Genomic DNA, 6,454 nt, shown 5'->3' with positions numbered 1-6,454 from the left:
TGTAACTACATAAGATGTTACAGTGTCTGGCTTGGTGTGCCGTCTGTACCACTTTAAACGTATCCATATTTCATTTAAATTGCCAGAGTATATTGCCATCTGTGTTAATTAGTACTTGACGGTAAGTTAGGATCTATCAACAGTACTAAGTACCAATTTACTACAACGACCTGTGTGCTGCTGGTGAATTACATACAGTCTAATTAGACAGCCAATCATCGAATATGCTTGATTTTATGAAGTGGAGTCCGAGAGCTTAATTCTGGTAATAGTGAAAACACAAGAAGGCGGAGTTGCAGCATCTTACTTTATCATTTACTTTATAATGCATAAAAAAACTTTAACAAAGGTAAAAAATCTGTCAAACTCCAAACAAAATGCACCGATTATTGTTATAGTTACGGTTAGAGTAAGTTGGTGCAACTCAGCCTTAGGGGTGCAAGCAGAGTACAGACAAAAAAACATTTTGGTTTTGTTTTATATCCTAATTAGATTTTTCAGTCTTCAAAAATTTAAAAGGGTGCCTGAATTTAGAACATTTATGGTGTCTTGAATAAATCAACAGCGTCTCATCATCATCATCATTATCATCATCTCAGCCATAGGACGTCCACTGCTGAACATAGGCCTCCCCCAATGCTTTCAATTTTCAACAGCGTCTACGTGCCACTTATTTTCGCACGATGATATCTCCTGTCACATTCAAGATTCTTGCCTTAAAGAAAATATTTTTTTACAGAAATAATACTGTAACAGAATTAACCTTTCTTTGGAATTAGGTAAAGCGTACATCCATCGCGTTTTCCTCACGCATGCCTATCCCCAACACGCCGTTGATCAATCAAGTTATACGGACCGCATCTTTTGTTTATTCATAAAATATTATTTTTCGCCGAAAGCCAATTTTTGAGTACACGTTGCCTTCCCGAGCGCGGCCGAGCGAGGACGATGCTATCCGAATCCGCTTCCATCAGCCTGATCCCCGCCAACGATAAAAACGTGCTTTGTTTTGCGTCACGTCCAGTTATTTTTTATTTCCCCCTTTTTTGAACATTAACCGAGATATTTTGTAAATATTTCATTATGTAGTCAGCCTATTGAAAAGGAAATTTCTGTTGTTGTTGAGATAAAAGGGTTTCATTTGTTGGAACGCGAAACCGAATTGCGTTTAAGTCATGACTGTTTTCTTTATTGTTCATCTAAAATCAAACAATGTGCTTTGGCGAATATTGCGCTTCATTGTGCTGTTAACGGGTTTGTGATACGTTTATAACTTTGTAATACCTTAAACATTGAATGGGTTTCATTTCGTTTCGCCGATTTCATTACGATAGCGGTTTCATATTTCAATCATTTGTAACAATGCATGAAAACACGTAGATATGGTCATCAAGTAGGTAGGTACACCATTTTAATCGAAGTTAAAATTTTAGCAATATTTTGTAGTTTCTTAATTGATTGATAAAGTCAAATTGATCTTTTGTAAACTTTAAAGCACCAGCCGTATTCAATTTGAATTCCTAGTGGTCAACCAGTATGTATGTATAGAGTTCAGGCGCTCTGGGGTGAAGGACTTTACAACTGAAAATGTATAATTTTCTTTTAAATGAAAACGTTAGTGAATTATTAATAAGTTATATGACGTACTTTACTATTTACTTATTCGAATTCTTTTTTTAGGGCGTATTTTTAGTCTAGTCAGCTAACGCCCGTTTCCTATATTCAATCCTTGTCCAAATCCGGATTACAACTGTCAAATTGAATTCAATTTTAGATTATATTTCCAAAATGTTCGATGCATTTAAACTTTAATATTGTTTAAAAGTCTTATAAACAATATAAAAATGTAAAAACATCAAAAACCGCAGATATTTTGGCCAAAATCATATTAAAATTTGACAGTTGACAATCCAAATCCGTCCAATTTGGATTAGGATTGAATATAGAAATCCAGCATAAGTTTAGCAGCCTTAAATACCAGCTTAGTAAGTAAACCATAGCAACACTATCACACCTAAAAACACGTGTAAATGGAAAATGTTTTAAAAAGATCGCAACTTTTCTGCGTGACCTGTATCGAAATAAAATTAACAACATGATGCGGAATCGTAGTAAACGGTGTTTTATTTCTCTCCATTTTACATGACGCAAAAAATTGGGCCGTTTTGTGATTTAAACTTTTACGAAGGCACGGTATTAATGGAAGGACATATTCATTATGCCCTGGAAATACGAAATGATCAATTTAAAACGAATAAAAAAATATACACTTGCTTTTAACGACCGTGCAGTGTGTGTCTATTACCTGGAATTGAGACTGTATTGATTACTGGAGTCTGGAGGACACGGGAACCTTTTATTTTTTATCAAACGTTAATTCAATATCCTCTGGAGTGTTTAAAAAATATTTTTAGAAGCCCCTTAACTAAAAATATTTTTAAATACACTTGTTTTACGTTCAATACCTATCGGAGGCTACTACGTAACTCGCAAAATCCTCATCTTATACAAGCAAGCGATTTAAACCAGATGGAAGGGAAAAGTATCGTTTCCTTATGATTTTTGTATGGCGACAAAAATAATAATGTATCTAACAATTTGTTACAAACTTGAATCGAGGCACAGAGAATCGAACCTTTGCAAAAAGAAATTCAATATTACCGAATAAACTTACAAAGGCGTTATAAGAAACTTTGACGAAATATTATAACTTAGGAAACTCACCGAACAATATGAAAAAGCAACTCAGCTCCGCCGCCCACATTGTGTGTGTGTCCAATCACATAGTGCAAACACAACACTTCACACACACACTGACACAGTTCAGAACTGGCCCAATAGGTCCCACGGTCGCATTCTTATTGTCTTCAGTTACAGTCAGTCGCGAGTACCTGAAACACAAAAGTGTTTGTTGAGTTACGAACCAGGTTAAAGTGTGGTATTGGTTTCAGTGGAATATATTTTTGATCGATAGTATAGAATTCACCTAATAGGTACTTATTAAAACAAATTTCTTTTCTGCTCAACCCAAAGGTAAACTGGTCGAGAATGCTTTAGTGCATTAAGTTCGCCTTATGTACAAATTTATTTTGGCATAAAAGTTTAAATAAATAAATTAAACAAAAATCGTAGATTTTTATATTTTCCGATTGGAGGAACAAATGTAATAAATAAAATAAAATGTCGTAAAAAAGAAAACCTAAAAATACACACTTATTTCAAATTTGATTTGGTTTCATCATTTTAATATAAATCAATCTTCGTTTCGGATTCTTATGACTTCCCACTTCTATTAGTTTCAATTATGGTACTAAATATAGAGCTGTTATATCAAATTATTATGATCAAGTTTTGAGAGAATTTCCTTAGTGCGATGAACCTGTTTTATTATAACATTATCAGTCCCCAGGTATTTTTGTTATTGAGAAACTCCAAAATAATTGTTGGAAATATTTTGTTGTCTCCTAAACATTAATTTATTTCATCTTCAGGTAAGGTTTCATAAATCATCTCGTTAATGGGAAATCCGAAGCATTCAGGGTAAAGGTGGGCTCTGACGTGCCGGCAATTTTATATTTATTCCGATGTTCTTTATAAATAGGCTTTTCCAATTTTGCGATGATTAATGTTGATATAACTAACAATTACATCTGTAGCTAAAATTAATTTAAGACATCAAAATTTTGCTTCATCAAAATACAATAGGTACGGTTGGGTAGTAGTAGTACCTTGAGGGTAGATTCGACCAAACAAGAGTAAATACTAACCTCAGAATAAATCGTCATTTTGACATATTTCCCATACTGAAACTGTCAATGTGCCAGTTATACCAGTAGTTATTCTCGGATAAAAGTTTGGTCGAATTGGGCCTAAGTTACATTACTACTTTAGGCTTTACATAACAGTTTTATGTAACTTTTACCTAGGTACCTACTCAGTTAAATTTACAGTTCCGAATGAAATCAAAACTGCGCGAAACTTGGAACGTTTGTTACTTCAAAACTTTATAATTATCTAGATCACTTCTTACACATTTCTTATCAACTTTAAAAATATGTGAGCATCGCAATAAAAATTTCATTAAATACAGCGAAAATGTTAGACAAATATCAACTGTAGGATCAAGGATGGGACAAGATAAAATATTCCAATGCCGTTCACATCCCGGCCCATATCTCGGGAAAAAAGAGAAAGGTCTAACAGGGGAAACATTGTTAACATCGTTTGCAATATTTCTGTAATGCAAATGTCTTGTCCTTCAGTAAGGAACGGGAGTATCACGTTGGGGCCGTAACGTACCCGGGAAAAAGATATCTATATGTAGGTTGCACAAAGAAAACTGAGGCGAACACGTACTCACACTGATGTAATATTTGAATATAGAACACTAACAACACAAATTTACACAATACACATTCAAGTTTAAATATCGAATGCATTATAGCCACCTTGCTCTTGTTAAAGGTCTCCAGGAGGGCGAATTCGCCGCGAATGTCTTCGCGCGAACACGAGCCTATGTATGACGCGATTTACGCGCGAATTTACAACTCGCGCGTGTCTTGTGGCCGCAATGTATTGCCTGCTAGTATTCTACGCGCGTAGGATTCGCGACGAATTCGCCCGTCTGGACAAGGCCAAAGGGTTAAAAAGTCTGCAAGGGAACAGAAAGCACTTGTCAGTCCGACTACGCCAGATGTCAGCGCAGACAGCGTATACAGACAAATCTTTGCTTGTGTTGATGGCCTCAACTCTCGTTACGCGACCTATCCTCGTGTATTTCGAAAACATTGCTTGTTCTTTCTAGCCAGTACGTGACCAAGTATTAATAAGCCAGATCGAGCACCTCTGCAGGTGATAGGTAAGTTCGTTATAGCGTTGATTGAAAACAACGTGAATAAACACGGAATTTTGTGAGAATGGATGGGTGTTTGCTAGACGGGAATTGTCGATCTCGGGATTTTTATGGTGAAACCACTTAAAACAAAAACATATTTAGCGTGTATTGTATATTTTCTAGACTAGAGAAATTTGTTTGTTTGCAAAACTGTTACAATTTGTCACTTTAACTATTGAATTGACTTTTATGAAACTATCCAGCAATATAGCTTCTACATAACAAAAGAACGTACAATTTTATTAATTAAACTGTTTACGAAATAATGGTTCTAGAACCGCACGCGAACGAAAGTCACGGTGTTCGCTAATGGTGAAAATTGAATTTAGGAAATATCGTCTATAGTTTTTGATGTTCATATCTTTAATTGACCTATGTTTAATGTGGTAATGAAATATTTAATTTAATTGAATATTCCCTTTCATACAGCATCGTCGAGTATTTCACATGCTGATTAATAGCTGCACAGTCTATTGGCTACCCTTTGACTCTAACTAACCTGATACTTGATCAATACTATCTTAAGTGTTCTCGGAAATCATTGGTGTTCAAACCAATTGCCGGCATAAGACGGTTTCGGACTGTAGCCGGGCCTTTGGCTGGTTTAATTAAATTGCTTACTGTTTAAACAAGAACTAAACCGACTCGAACACCCGTATTCTAACAGGATTTATCTAAGATATTTTCCCGTTGACTGAGGATTTGGTGCACGCCAAGATATTCCTTATTGAAAGCTGATAAGACAAGTAAGCGTGCGCTTGGTCTTTGGTCAAGTAGCGATTGCTTCGGACGACTAAGGCTGGGTTGCACCATCTTACTTTAACTTTGACAAACGTCAAAAATCTGTCAAACTCCATACAAAATTCACCGGTTTTCGTTAAAGTTGCGGTCAAAGTTAGGTGGTGCAACCCACTCTAAGAATACGGGTAATGCAAACGTCAAGATAGGTTCGTCTAGCCGTTACAGTGGTGGAACAACCTTATTCCCAAAGGATTTGGTCCGGGACAGCATACAATGCGAAGTTCGATAATGTCTCTTACTGTGCAGTGATACTGGAGAAAATGTCACCTCGATTTCAGCTTTAATTCAAGCTCAATAAGTCCCTTGACTTTAAACTTTCTCTTAACAAAACATTTTTTTTTCTTTAATCGTTAGATTTTTGATAATCAAAACTTTCAGACCACATCGGCTTTTTTGTAACTCTATTAACGTCTCTAATAAGATGAATTTCCAGTAGTTCTCTATATTAAGAATGTTACGTCGATTTCAATTAACTAACATTCTACTGTTGTCTTTTTGTTTAAGCTAGTCTTGTCTGCTCCGAAACGGAGATTCTTTTTATAAACTAAGTATCGATCTTTAATACGAGTTCAGTATGTTTTGTCTTTGTATTTATTTAATGTGTAGGTAGGTATTTCTAACGACAAGTGATTTTCATAAGACAATACACCAGTGTTCTTACCATGAGTTTACGTTACGTGTGCTCGCTAGCGACTGCGTAAAAAATGACATTAAATGTATTGTATAGCGCCCCTAGCGGCTACTTTCAAGAACTAAAAT

Source organism: Ostrinia furnacalis, unplaced genomic scaffold (genome assembly GCF_004193835.3).
Source record: "Ostrinia furnacalis isolate ACB-3 unplaced genomic scaffold, ASM419383v2 OfSCF0710, whole genome shotgun sequence".
NCBI lineage: Eukaryota > Metazoa > Arthropoda > Insecta > Lepidoptera > Crambidae > Ostrinia > Ostrinia furnacalis.
Note: the sequence above shows the minus strand (reverse complement) of the source record.